Source organism: Microtus ochrogaster, chromosome 4 (assembly GCF_000317375.1).
Source record: "Microtus ochrogaster isolate Prairie Vole_2 chromosome 4, MicOch1.0, whole genome shotgun sequence".
Taxonomy (NCBI): domain Eukaryota; kingdom Metazoa; phylum Chordata; class Mammalia; order Rodentia; family Cricetidae; genus Microtus; species Microtus ochrogaster.
In genome coordinates, this window is record NC_022011.1 from 29,731,078 (window position 1) to 29,745,715 (window position 14,638).

General features: G+C 45.5%; 1 protein-coding gene and 1 pseudogene across 9 annotated transcripts in view; both read left to right on the forward strand.

The window, feature by feature from the left end:
• LOC101997794 overlaps positions 1-12,128 on the forward strand; it is a 13,317-nt pseudogene extending 1,189 nt beyond the window's left edge.
• Positions 1-14,638, forward strand: part of Banp (BTG3 associated nuclear protein) — a 72,637-nt gene that overhangs the window by 429 nt on the left and 57,570 nt on the right. Inside the window, exons 1-2 of one of the 9 annotated variants that reach the window (XM_026778046.1) lie at positions 27-124; positions 283-408. The exons of 7 other annotated variants lie outside the window; for them this stretch is intronic. The gene's annotated coding sequence lies outside the window, so the exon portion shown is untranslated. Of the gene's footprint in view, positions 1-26; positions 125-282; positions 409-14,638 lie in introns of those variants that run through there. One more of the 9 variants, XM_026778048.1, reaches the window with a different exon arrangement.

Genomic DNA, 14,638 nt, shown 5'->3' on the forward strand with positions numbered 1-14,638 from the left:
CGCTGCCTCGGCGCGCGGACGCGCTCTCCCGCGCTGGGCCACCCCAGTCGGTCCGTGCAGAGCCGCGCGCAGTGCTCCCGGGCCCTGCGCACCGCCCTGCCGCCTCCAGCGGCCGCATCTCTCGGTAGCTCTTGGCTCCCTGCCCCGGGAGGGTGGCTTGGCCCTCGTTGGCTCATCCGCCTCTGCTCTGCACTCTGTTTACATCGGGGCTGATACCGGAGCTCTCTTCCCCACCTAGCGTCACGTCCCTGTCCCTCACATTCTTTTTCCTGTTGTTCGTAGTGGCCTTTGTGTTTCTGCTCCCGGTGACATTGTAACCTCTCGAGGATAGTGTTAAATCTTCGGCCTTCCTCCACCTCCGCTTTGTCCTTTTCTAATCTGGGTCAGTGAATCTTAAGGCCCACTCAGGTAGGTCCTGATGTCTTCCCTGCACGCCTGGTTAGCTCAGGACACAGTGTTTCAGTCCTGCCTTTCTTCAGTCCGCAGGGACTCTGCCAAGTTCTTCCTTTCTGGTAACTCTTTCCTCCCTGGACGATTTTAAGGTCTTGGCATTTGAACATCCTTTCAGTTCACAGGTGTGCTCAGTAGGTGTGTCCTTGAGCCTGGGAAATTCTCTTGAGTCATTCGAGAATTTAATAATTTATTCCCACGGTTTTATTCTTTTAGGGATTCCTGTCATGTGTGACACACATTTTGGGTAGACTACTTGAATCTTTGCATCTTTCTTTTTAATCCCTTTTCTCATTCCAGGAGAGAGCTTCAGTTAATCTTTCAGCCTTAATCTTTCTATTTTGCTTGGTGCAGTGGCGCAGAAGACAGAGGCAGGTGGAGCTTTGTGAGTTTGAGGCCCACCTGGGCTACATAGTGAGATCCTATCTTGGGAAAAAGAAATATCCATGCTATGCTCCCATGTCATCCTCAAGAGCCTGTGTCTGGCCGGGCGGTGGCGGCCCAGGCCTTTAATCTCAGCATTCTGGAGGCAGAGGCAGGCGAATCTCTGTGAAACCCTGTCTCGAAAAATCATTTTTTTTTTTCCGAGGCAGGGTTTCTCTGTGGTTTTGGAGCCTGTCCTGGAACTAGCTCTTGTAGACCAGGCTGGTCTCGAACTCACAGAGATCCCCCTGCCTCTGCCTCCCAAGTGCTGGGATCAAAAAACCATTTTTTTTTTAAAAAAAGACCCACAATCAAATTGTAGTCTATGAGTGTATTTGTCCTTTCGTCCAGTAGTTTGTCATGAGTACATTTTCCCTTAGGCTGAGCAGACTATACTAGGGCTCACTTCAGTTCTCTTACCTGAGTTCTTGTTTAGTATCACTCTTTGGTGGGTGCGTGGTGGTAAATATCAGCTTTTTGCTTTGCAAGGCAGGTCTTCTTACAATATTGGTCATTATTGCCTATGCTTTAGGCCCTAAGGCAAGAGGAACTGGCTGAGGTACATAAGCCTGTAGAGAGGGTTTTAAAAATGGTTTTCCCCTCTAGTGACTTGATGAGCTTGTTGCCTTAAGACCTGGAGGACGTTTTATCTCTGCTGTTTCCCTTTGTTGGAAAGATGTTCTACTTGTCTCTGAGGTGACTTTGGAGACTGGTGAGGCCTAGAGCCTCGCTCCTACGTGCCCCAGGCCTGCTGTTTCTCTTACCTAGATTAGACCCTCTGTCAGAAATCGAAGTCTTGCTGTGTTCTGTTTTCTTGTGGGTTTATTTTACTCTTTATGTTAAAATACTTCAGTGGGGGTAAGTAGAGATCATGCACAAGAATTTCAAAGCCTGTTGTCTCAGATCATTTCTCTCCTTTTTCCTTTGGCCTTAATGATGGCTGTGTGCCAGAGCATGGTCTCTGTGGCTGCCTCCAGTCGGTGGATGTTTTTTTTTTTTTTCTCTGCTATATTGGCAGGGCAACAAGATGCAGGAGACTGGTCAGACGCTGAGCTTAGGCTTCGTTTGTCTTGTTCTGTAGTGAGCACTCAAAGTAGTCATTTTTTTTTTTTTTTTTTGCTGTGTCAGTGTAAGCAGCTCAGCAAACCATGGTTCACAGACCCCGAAGTGCGCAGTGCAGTATTTGCTGTACCCATAGTACAGGAATAGGAAGGCGATGCATTGGGCTGGCAGACTTGTAAGTTGTGCTTATTGGAATGGGCTGCATCTGCTGGAGTCTTGAGCAGAGTCCACAGCAACCCACACGCTGATGAGCACTCTTAGGCCCACCTGCAGATTCAGTCTGCGATTAAGACTCAGTGAAACTGTAGGTGAGCTTTCTCCTCCCTTTCATTTCCCCTCCTGGTGTTGATAGTTTGTACAAGGAAAGGGCCACAGAAAGCCAGAAATGTTTCTACCAGCAAGGTTACCTAGGTTACAGACCTTTCACAAGTTCTAGTATTCCACTGACATGTTTATTTGTTTGTTACAGGATCTAATTCAGAACCCATACTCTGTTTTGTTGCCATATCTCCTCTAATCTGACATTTCCATCATCCCTAAGTATCCTCCAGTGTTTCTAAGTCTTGACAGGAAAAAAGGTACTATCTCTGGAAAAAGTTCACCAGATACTGCACATCCAAAGCAAATGATTGAGGCTTATGTGGCCAGAAGAGACTGCTGTCAAGTACCCCAAGAGAAAAACTACACATCAATTCTCTGCCAGAAATGCAATATATTCCCAAGAAAATGTTAGATGCATATGGGGGGAGGAATGGTCACTAGAACTCTGACCAGTACTTCTCCAAGTGAGGGACTCAGAATCTGCATGTGGTCACAGCATGTATGTGCACACTGACACTTGGGATGAAAAACCACAGCTTTGCTCCATGAGGTGGTTTGCAGGGAAATGAGACTCCAGGCACAGATTACTAAATGAGTTTGTAACAGCGGTTTTACTAATGCCACCAGTGCTATATAGCTTATAGCCTGTATCCTCAGGATCAGCTATGCTATAGAAACCTAAGGGTACAGTTGTATTCCATGATGCAAGGCTGACTGTAAAAATCCCACTTTTTTATCTAGGAAAAAAGAAAAAAAAAACCATTTCCCTTGGTAAAAAAAGACTAGACAGTTGGATACATTGAGGTCCCCAACAGGAATGTGTCAGGCTGAAGAATGTTACAGTTTCTCTTCAGAGATCTGGTCAGCAGAGGGACTCCTAACTGTCCTGCCCTGTTGATTGGCAAGGAGGTGAGTTTTAGGAGAGCAAGTGTGGGAGCTGAACCACGGCAGCCTCCTTAGGCTGTATCAGCTTTTCATTCAGAGCTCATTTCATCCCAGGCAGAAGCTTGCACTGAGATCTGGTGTTCTCTGTCTTGAAATATTGGTGGGAGGTGCTGCTCCCATATCCTTAGTTCCCAAGGGCAGATCTAGAAACTGGCACTGTTCTGCATGGATGGAGTTAGTCTTAGAGTAGGGCTGGGCTTGGAACTGACTCTGGAACCTGATGGAGGAGCTGGTGCCTCCAGAGCATGCAACCACCATCCAGGAGAATGAAACATTGCTGAAATACAGTGGATTTGATACCTATCTTGAATTAACTCTGCAACTTTCGTCAAGAACTGTCCAATTTGATTCCATATTTATTAGCTTATGGTGGAGCAGACATGGACTTACCCCAAAGGAGCCTTACTGGGCTATAGATCTCCAGGATGGGAACAGCCCTCTTCTGAGCTCAGCTTATGCATTGGCCAGAGCTAGAGATGGCTTGGTGTGGAGATCATTGCCGCAGACCACCTCCTCTGAAGACATCGTATAACAACCTTCGTGGGCTCAGAATGGATCTCAGGCTCTGTGACCTGTTTACCAGCTGAACGTTGCTACTGTTGTTCAGTGTGAAGTCATGGTCATCTGCCACGTTTCAGCGAATGACAAGGCGATCTCACCCCTGACTTGATGGTATCTAAGTTCTGCAAACACACCCTGTGATGTCTATGAAACCAGCAAAGTCAGGCAGTAGCTCCTAGAGCCTGTCCTTGAGAATTGATGTGACATTACCCTTCCAGGTTTGAAATTTCATGGGTTTTAAAGATTTGTAGGATTCAGATTATTCACATTTTTGCAAAGTATGGGTTTAATATTTACATTTATTTACAATGTATTTCAGAACTCCATAGTTTAGATTTGTCTAAAATGCAAATCTGCCATGTAAAGGAGGAAGCAGGAAGAAAGGAGATCAAGGATGGAAGCCTCTGCTGATGGGCTCACAGGCTGATGTCATAACCTATTCAGCTCCACCTGCTGCTGAGCTCCCCAGGTCACAGGAATCATGCTATTACTTGACTGCTTTTCCTTGTGGAGATACGTCATTTCTTTCATATCCATAGGGATCCCTCCAATAGGAAGAGGAGAAGGAGCTGGAAGAGTCCTGCCTCTTCAGAGGTTCATTCCCTTAAAGGTGTGCCAATACCCAGCCTACTAGTTCTCAGGCTCTAATTGTCTGAAGTGTCATTAAATCTGGTATAGCTCAAACTCAGAGCCTAGGATCCTTTTGTTATGGGCATATAAGAAATTGTCTTTGAGGTCTGTCTTCACTGGTCCACCTTGCACTTCAGAAGTTGGACATATCTGTTTCCCAGGAAGCTATCTGTACTCCAGAGGCAGACAGTGGTTGCCTTTGGTCTGGGGTTGTGATTTGTGAGGCCTGTGCCCTCCAGTAAGTGTTGATAGAAGTTGAACACAGGCTAGGGTGGGGGTGGATTGGCAGTGGGGACATTTGGGTATAGGTGCCCTCTAATGTGCTATTCAGCATTCACTCAGGTCTTGGCTATGCTGCCCGTTGCAGTGGCTCTTGAGGTGCTTCTGGGTTCAGGCTCTCTCCTGCTGACTTGGGCAGCAAGTATAAGGAGGAAGCTATTGTCTCACTGGCTCAGACACCCTCATGGAATTATAGTTTATTCCTGAAAGATGAATACATCAGTGATAGCCTTTCAGAATGTGGCTTACGATCTTCAGACCCAAAGCCACCCTTTCCTATCACTTCAGATCCAGGGGCCACCCTTTTCTACCACTTAAAACCTGGAGGCCACTCCTTTCCATCACAGCCTTGGAGTTTTAAAAGCCCAAGATCTTTTGAACAGGAACAAGGTTGGGATATTTGCTTTAAATAATCCCAGGAACGGGTTGTGTATTTTCCACCTGTGTTTCAGGTGTCACTTCTCAGAGAAGACAAGTTTACTTATGTCCTGGTATCCCTTAAGCCTTCTGTACTTACGTAACAATTTCTAAAAACATAGGCATTCTCCTCTCCAATCTCAGTATAATTATCACACCAGGGCTTTTCATTTCTGCTGCTTAAACACTAGATCTTACATTTGACTGATTATCCTGGTAATGTCTTTAATTGCAAAAGGATACCTGATGTGGATGTGGTTTTCCTGGGTTTTTGCTACACCTTGTATAATTCTACACTAGGGTCTGCATTCCTCAGAATATAAGCTCAGAAAAATACAACATCTATAATATTTATTGCTGACTTGGAAAAGCCATTTCCTTTTCCTTCCCCCACAGGGGTGAAGTTAAGTGCAAATGCAGGGTGACTCATGAGCATGGCCTTTCCATGTCTTCTGTTACGTTATTTGAAAGGTGAAGGAGCCTGGACTCTCATACCCATATTCCTTTTAGGCTGGGTAGGGTGGTTCCTGGGAGTCCCTACAGCTCAGAGCTCAACTGTTCATTGCTTTAACAGTCTGTTCATCCTGAAGATTATGGTGAAGAAAAGAAAACGTTCCCAAAGGCAGAAAGATGAATGAATTTGGTGTTTTTGAGTTTTTCTTTAAAGAAAATCTGCTGTATGTATCCCTCCTGGCCTGGAACTCAGACCATATTGGCTTCAAACTTGTAACAGCTCTCTTGCTTTAGCCTCCTAGTGTTGGGATTAAAGGTGTGCACCACATACATGGCTCTAAGTAATTTATGCTTCCAATTTTAACTCTGTGTGTGCACGTGCATGTGTGGATGGAGGTCAGAGAACAACTTTCAGGAGCCTGGTTTTTCCTTCCATTGTGTGGGTTTCAAGTATGGAACTCAGGCAGGTCAGGCTCTGTGGCAAGTACCTTTACCTGCTGAGCCGTCTTGCTAGCCCTAAGTGATTCTTTTTTGTTTTTCTTGTGAAGCAAACAGCTCCATAGCTGAAACTGATGACAAGCGTTCTAGTCATCTGTTACCCATGGTCAACTGGAATCCATATCCAGATATCTGGGAGCTTTTGGAGTTGGGAACCTGGGAGAGCCTTGTAGGTGAAGTACCCTGGTATACTTGCTCCAGGATACCCTGCTTTATTGTAAAGCAGGGAGAGGGCATATCCTGGTCCACCATCTTTGGCCATTACCACATGTTTGGAGTGATCAGTCAGTGGCATTTTATACACAGGTTATGGCACGGACGTGGTCTGGTTTAATGAAGACACCACTATTGAGATGGATTCTCTGAGCTAGAGTACCTTGTTTATGTGTTGTTGTTTTGCTTTTTTGTTTTCTTGTTTTGTTTTTTGAGGCAGGGTTTCTCTGTGTAGCCCTCGCTGTCCTGGAACTCACGCTGTAGACCAGGTTGCCTTTGAACTCATAGAGATCCACCTGCCTCTGGCTCCCGAGTGCTGGGATTAAAGGCGTGAGTCACTCCCTGCTCAGCAAGTATCTTATTCTTACACATGTGCTGTGTATACATCTTGCTTGCTCATTTGAGCTGCTCAGATCCGATGCTGTTAATTGGGCTCAAGGGGTTTGTTCTAACACTCTGACATTTCAATGGGAAATTCAATTGAAAATAAATTGCTTTTAACTTTTTTTAAAGGCTGTTCTCACTTTGTAGCCTTAGCTGGCCAGGAACTCACTATGTCGACTAGTCTCAAAATTCCAGAGATCTACCTGCCTCTGCCTCAGGAGTGCTGGGAATAAAGGTGTGATCCACTATGTCTGGCCAGGTATATATGAGTCTTTGTTTTGGTCTAGCCTCACTTTAGTGGACCAGCATTAGCACATACAGCAGAGGAGCACAACTGCTGGGGTTTGGGTTGGTATTGATGCCTGAGTGTTGGTTTATGTAGTGGACATGAACGTGCAGGTTGGGCCTTGTAGGCCACGGTTTGAAGTGTGTGGAAGTGGCTCTGCCCTTGGTTAAGAAGGTGCAGACAATAGCCATCAAGTATCATCTCCTTGGTCTAGGTCACTGGTTCTGAAAGCCATGGTTCACGGTTACAGTCCAGGTTGTTCACAATCTCTGGAAATGCAACCAGTAACCTTGCAATAGGCCCCCAATTGGTGAGCCCAGTGTGCAAACACCCCTGCCTGCTGCAGGTTACATGCTGAAGAGCAGGATGCCAGTAGTCTGGCACAGCCCAGCCACTCTTGAATGTGCTGTATGGCAGAAGCAGCAGATAGTGTAGACAATGGGTACTGTGTGCTCCAGTGATTATATGGGGACTGGAATTTGAATTTCATCTAATTTTTATATCCTAAAGAAGAGGCGATCTTTAATCCCCCCCCCCCCTTATTTTAAAATATAAGGTCAACTTTTGGCTCATGGGTTGCATAGAAACAGGTGGGAGCTGGACCTGCCCTGTGGGCCCTGGTTTGCTGCTGTGTGGTCTCTATGGAGTTTGTGAGTGAGGAACAGGCAGAGGTCAAAGGTAGGCCAACTAGGAGGGCTGGAGCCCTTCAGAGCTGTGGAAGGCTAATGCTGGGGCTGGATGGTGCCTGTGAAGGGCTGGAGTGGTCATGGTTGGACAAAGTGCTCAGAAGCTGCTGGCAGGTGCATTCCTCTCAGTCTGCCATCAAGTGTGCTGGGGAGGTGTGACTTGTGTTGGACCCAGGGTCCTTGGCAGTATGGTGTTGTGTGAACAGAGAAGGGAGGCTGAAAGGAACCAGTAGGAGAAGAGTACCTTAGGATTGTTGAAGGGAGCAGGCCCAGGATGTCCTGGTCCTGCAGACTTCTTTCCCAAGGAGTTGTGGGATGGTGGTCCCTTTGAGCAGTATAAGTTGGGGGAGAACTGGTTAATTCAGGAAAGCCTGGCTTGCAGCTCTGGAATAGATTCTCGGAGTCCTGCAGCCTGGGCAAGGTGAAGAGAGAGGCAGAGATGGAGGTGATTCAATGCCTGTTGTTCCTGCCAGCTCCAAGTGCTGTGGTTATCAGGGTGGCCCACAGTCTCTGGGACAACTGGAAGACCTTTCCTAGGGGCCTGTGAGGCCAAAAGAATGCTGAGAGGTTGTTTATGTTTTTCTGTATCAACACTTGGACCGATGGTTCAGAACTGGTGGTGGTGGGTAAGATTGCTGGTGCTTGAACACAAGTCAGGCTTGTGGCACCACACCGTGTCTTGTGCTCTCTGCAAGACAGTGAAGCATCAAATGCCTTATTTTTACCCAAGGCTGTCCTTGATGGGCTGGAGAGCTGGCTTAGTGATTAAGAGCTCTTGCTGCTGTTTAGAGATCCCAGGTCAGTTTCTGTCACCCATGTCAGGTGGCTGACAACTGTCTATAACTCTAGTTCCAGGAGATCTGATGCCTCTGGTCTTTGAGGGCACCTGCACACATGTGCATATTCTCACACGCACACACACGTGCACACAGACATAATTAAAAGGAATAAAAATAAATAGATGTTCTTAAAAGATTGTTCTAATGTCGCAGTGAAGCCATTAGCACTCACTTCATCACCATTCTGATTACCTGGACAGCGAGGGCATTTGTGTACTGAGATTGTTCCCAGGACAGCCCTCTGCAGGAAAGGAAGCTATGAACTGAACTAGCTGCTTTCTCATGGACCACCACAATAGAAACCCTGACCAACATGGATATTCCTACAAAATGTACAAAGCCTGCTACTCCAAAGGAGTCTATTGTCAGTGATACAAACTGTCAAGTGAGATTGGAATTTTTAGGATGTATTTACTACTGTGAGCCCAACAGCTTCTTCAAAGAGGAATCAGTACTAATGTTAACACACACATGCACGTGAAGATACGAGGTTTTGTTTATTTATTTGGAGGTAGGGTTTCACAACATCCTAGTTCGGAAGACTCTTGCTCAGTCTCCTTAGTGCAGGGATTATGAGCCTGCTTGACCATGCCTGGCATAATGCTTTTAGTCTCATTATGTATCATGAGTAGCATCTATAGGTTGCGTATACTTTAGTGAGCAGGACTTTCTGAATGATAAATGGGAGCTTACATTTGCCTCAGAAATCCGCTTGCCAAGCAGAACAGATTAGTGGGCTTTGAAGAAGTCAGGTGCCAAGTTTTCAGTGGTGGCAGGCTCTGGCTGCAGTTAGACTTCAAGAACGAAAACAAGTGCTGAGTTTTAGGGTCACTGCAAAGGCTTGTATCTACAGCTGTGTGCAAAAGCTACTGCATTTCTCTCCCATTCCCAGCTACATCTCCCTATGAGGCTGGCTGAAGTCAGGGCTTCGTCCAGAGCCAGCCACTCTGCCAGGGTCTGAGTAGAATCTGTAGAATGCAGCTGTAACCTGGAGGTTAGCAACCCTGTAAAGGGCAAAGCAATGTCACTTCTTATTAAGTCTTTGTTATTTGGAAATCACAGTTCTTTTTCATTAAAAAGTATTTTGTATGTTAATATGCATAAAAAATACAATTTCAGCTGGGTGGTGGTGGTGCAATCATTTTAATTCCAACACTTCCAACTGGAAGAGTCAGGCAGGCGGATCTCAGAGTTTGAATCTGGTCTGTAGAGCGAGTTCCAGGACAGCTGGGGCTAAACAGAGACTGTCTTGAAAAAAGGAAAAATAAACCAGGTGGTGGTGGCACATGCCTGTAATCCCTGCACTTGGGAGGCAGAGGCAGGCAGATCTCTGAGTTCGAGGCCAACCTGGGTCTACAAGAGCTAGTTCCAGGTCAGGTTCCAAAGCTACAGAGAAACCTGAAAAACCAATAAATAAATAAATAAACTTTCAGTAACTTATTTTTTTTTAAAGAAATAATACAATCTCCAAACATTCTGATAGGATAGCAAATGTGGTATGTGGGAGATCCTAAGCCCAGAAGTCCCAATTGCTGCCTCCCAGCATACCAGCCATTTCACTCCCACGGCAGCTGTACCTGGGACTGTTGTGTTTAGGACCAGACTGGCCACATACTTAAGCTGAACCTCCATCTCCTAGATACTTGAATTTTTTTTTTTTTTTTTGGTTTTTCGAGACAGGGTTTCTCTGTGGTTTTGGAGCCTGTCCTGGAACTAGCTCTTGTAGACCAGGCTGGATTTTTCTCTTTTTTTTCCTTATGTATTTTGAGACAAGGTCTCATTTTGTAACTCTGGCTGTCCTTAAACTTGCCATGTAGGCCAGGCTGATCTCAAACTCGCACAGAGGTCCGCCTGCTTCTGCTGCCCAATTGTTATTGTTGTGATTAAAAGCTGAACCATCATATCTGTCCTGATAGTTGGCTCTCTTAAGATAATCTTCGATGATGTAGAGGCGGGGCAATGAGAATAGGAAAATTCTGGGAAGAGGAAAGATTCTGTCTACAGTTGTGACCCAGACACAGCAAGCAAGATGTGACTGCCTTGCCAAAAAAGGCTCATGAGAGGCTTGAAGATTCATAATTAGAAGCTGTCAGTGATAATAACTTGGAATTAGCAAATGAAATTCTTGAAGATATCAGTCCTTTGATAAGTGTGGGATGAAAATGTGGCAGAACTGGTTGGAACACTCAAGGAACCTCATCTCCAGTCGCTCCTGGAGGCCCTTGGTATTATGGCATCAAAATGTTATGATTCACCTCCCTCAAGCCCAGAAATGAATAATTCTCTCAATAATCAGTTATTGCCAATAGGTGCCATCGCATTGGTATTCACGAAAGAGCTTGAGAGCCATTGGGTGTAACATTTAGTGTTGAAAATAATGATCTAGTAGTCTCCCAAATCCTTCATGGAGGAATGATAGCTCGACAAGGTCTGCTTCATGTGGGAGATATAAGGAAGTCAATGGATATGAGGTTGGAAACAATCCAAAGGAATTACAAGAGCTGCTGAAAAATATTAGTGAAGTGTCACCCTAACAGTTTTGTCAAGTTATAGAGATATTACTCCTCAACAGGTATTTATCAAGTGTCATTTCAATTATAATCCACTCAGTGATAGCCTGATACCCTGCAAAGAAGCAGAACTGAAGTTTTCTAAAAGAGAAATTCTATAGATTGTAAACAGAAAAGCCCCAAATTGGTGGTAGGCTAGCCATGTGAAAGAGGGCGGGGCGGAAGTGCTGTTCTGATCCCAAGTCAGTTCCTGGAAGAGAGGAGAAAGGCATTTGTTCACAGAGACTGGGACAATTCAGGACCCGTTTGTGGAACTATAAACACCACCAACAACAAAAGATGATGATGTACCTCACATCTAGGAATGAGGAGTTTGATTGTCATGAAATTCAGATCTATGAGGAAGTAGCAAATATGCCACCCTTCCAGCAAAAAACATTAGTGTTGATAGGAGCTCAAGGTGTGGGCAGAAGAAGCTTGAAAAATAGATTCATAGGGCTGAATCCTGCTAGATTTGGAACAATGGTGTCATTTACTTCACGGAAGCCAAGAGAAGATGAAAAGGATGGACAGGCATATAAATTTGTGTCCCAATCAGAGATGGAAGTAGATATTAAAGCTGGAAAGTATTTGGAGCATGGGGAATATGAAGGAAACCTCTGTGGAACTAAGATTGACTCTATCCTTGAAGTTGTACAAACTGGATGTACTTGCATTTTAGACGTCAACCCACAAGCATTGAAAGTGTTGAGGACATCTGAGTTCATACCTTATGTGGTATTTATTGCTGCTCCAGAGCTATAGACCCTGTGTGCCATGCACAAGGCTTTGGTGGATGCAAGAATCACCAGCAAGCTTTTGATGGGCTCTGATTTGAAGAAAAGAGTGAATGAACGCACATGAATTCAGAGAGCATACAGCCACTACTTTGATGTGATCACCATAAATGACAATCTAGACAAAGCCTTTGAGAAACTACAAAGAATGGAGCCCCAGTGGGTCCTTATTAGCTGGGTGTACTGATAATTCAATAAGGCTATCAGTTAAATAAAACTTTGAAAAATAAAAAGGTAATCTTCAGCTGTGCCTATGTGTCCAGAAGGCTGCCTGGCACCATCACACATCTGGCCTGTTGTCCACTGCCTGGGAGGGAAACCTTGGGGCAGAAACGAGTGGTTGAAGCTTGTTGCCCTGCTCGTGTTCCGGCTCGGGGCAGTTCTGTGGGAGGCATCATGGTGTGGGCCTGCCCATGGCCGGCTGTCTCTCTGGCTCCCATGAACTTGTTTGGTGAGGTGTTTGTATGTGGGAAAGTGTGAGAAGGTGACACATAGACCGAACAGTATCAACCTAAGAGAAACGGCCTGACGTACAGGCCTATTTGTTCCTTCCTAGGTGTACCTTGAAGCATTTTTTAGAGGTTCTGCCTTAAAAACAGTGTTGCCTATGTTTCCTCAGGGGTCAGGCAGGACCCTTAGAAGAAGTAGTTCTTGCCTTTTCTCTTTTCCTCACAACCGACCATCACTTATAGTCTGATTGCCATTGTCTAACACAGTTTCACTCATTCATTCTGTGGTGTGTATGCATGCATGTGAATGTCAGAGATAAATACTGGGTATCTTCTGTCATTCTGTCTTATTTTCTGAGCCAGTGTTTGTCACTGAACCTGGAGTATATTGTAGTGACATTTCACTTGTATTTTAATAAATAAAGATTGCTTGACGATCAAAGAGTAAAGCAGTCCCACTGACTAGCCTTACAGAGCAGGCAGTGGTGACACACACCTTTAATCCCAGTAGCCACACTAGTTTGCCATAGGAATCAGGCGGTAGTGGTGCGCGCCTTTAATCCCAGCACTAGAGAAGATTATAAGACGGGAGGAGACAGCTCTCACACACAGTCTCATTCTGAGATTCCTGGAGGCAGGATCGCTATTTCGGACTGAGATAGAGGTAAGAGCCAGTGACAGGCTGCTTTGCTTTTCTGACCTTCAGGTTGAACCCCAATATCTGTCTCTGGGTTTTTATTAATCGTGCTACAGCTTATCACTTTGGTTAAACTGGCGGGCCAAGTAACCTGGAGATCTGCCTCTGCCTCCCTAGCCCCATGAGCCTTTCTGTGGGTTCTGAGGACCTAAGCCCAGATCCTCACATGTGCACAGCAAGCACTTTACCAGATGAGCCATCTTTTCAGCCCCCATCTCTCTTTTTTTTAAAATTCCATCTCAGATATGTTTTGGGGGAAGAAGCAAGCTGAACCTTTCCACATACTGTAGTTAATAAAATGCATCCTGTTGCTGACCTCCTGGCATTTGAATTTTTATTTCTTTTGGTTAGTGCTCCTGTGTCTTGAAAGGATTGGGATAATCTTTGATGCCTCAGCATCATGTTCCTGGAGACTTGGCTGCCTGAGTACCAGTTTGCTACTTTTTTAAGTGGACAGGCAGTATCACCACTGTCCTGATTTTTATTTGTTTAATTTAATTAATTTAGTTTTTGAGACAGTCACTATGTAACCTAGGCAACCTGGAATTTGCTGTGTACGTTCACCAGTTTGGCCTTGAACTCACAGTAATCCCCCTGCCTCTGCATCCCAAGAACTAGAATGGAAAGTGGGTATCACTATGCCTGTCTGTCCAGATTTTTATGGCACTGTGAACTTGGCATTCCAGCTCTCATGGACTTTGGAGTCTCTAGGGCAAAGCGGTACATTGGGAACGCTGTGGGACTCAGGGGCCCAGAATGCATTCTTCCCTTTCCTGCAGTTGGTTCTGAGTGCCTTTTCCACATACAGTGTGTGCCGTCTGCATCTGTTCTTCTCTTGTACTAAGGGCTGCTCCTGGTCTTACGGCTTTTTGCCAACAGTCAAGCATTTATTTATTTTTTTTATTTTTCTATAAAGTGAGATCAGATAAGGTGTAGATGTTTTCCACAGCCCCTTCCAGACACATCAAGAACATGCTAGGCTTTTCTCTGGTGGCCTGTGCAGTAGGCTTGTTAGACTCGCTGCTGGACAGGATCAGGTGACCGGTGTGTCATTCCAGTCCAGGGCTGTGTGTCTGTCTGGCTGCTTTATCCTGCTTCCTGTGGAAATACCCCCACCAAGCCAGATGTGGCCTGAGAGCTCCTGGAGAGGCTTGATGTGAGAAACAGCTCTGAGAAGTCGGTCCTCGAGGCTGATGGGAAAGAAGCCATTGGACTTCCTATATGATGTGGTTCATGCCTTGACCGAGAAAATCCTGGCGGGGAAGTGCAGTGCCTTTGTTCAGTCCTTGTCTTTGTGCTGACTTCATTGTTTCTTCATGTCACCAGAGCTGACACTCTGGTGTCCCCTTTTGAACCTTTACCCCTAGAGAGAGGCTTTATAGTCTAAGTAGTGTTGTTTGTCCCCTCACCCACTGTGCTGGCAATCCAACCTGTGCCTCACCACTGAGCTTCCCCCGCAATCCTCTGTTTACTTTTGTATTTGAGACAGTCTTTTTAAATAGTCACTAGCCAGGCTGCAGTGGCACATGCCTTTAATCCCAGCACTCTGGAGGCAGAGGCAGGTGGATCTCTGTGAGTTCGAGGCCAGCCTGATCTGCAAGAGTTAGTTCCAGGACAGGCTCCAAAGCTACAGAGAAACCCTGTCTCGAAAAACAAAAATAAAATAAAATAAAATTAGTTGCTTGATTTTTTTTTGTTT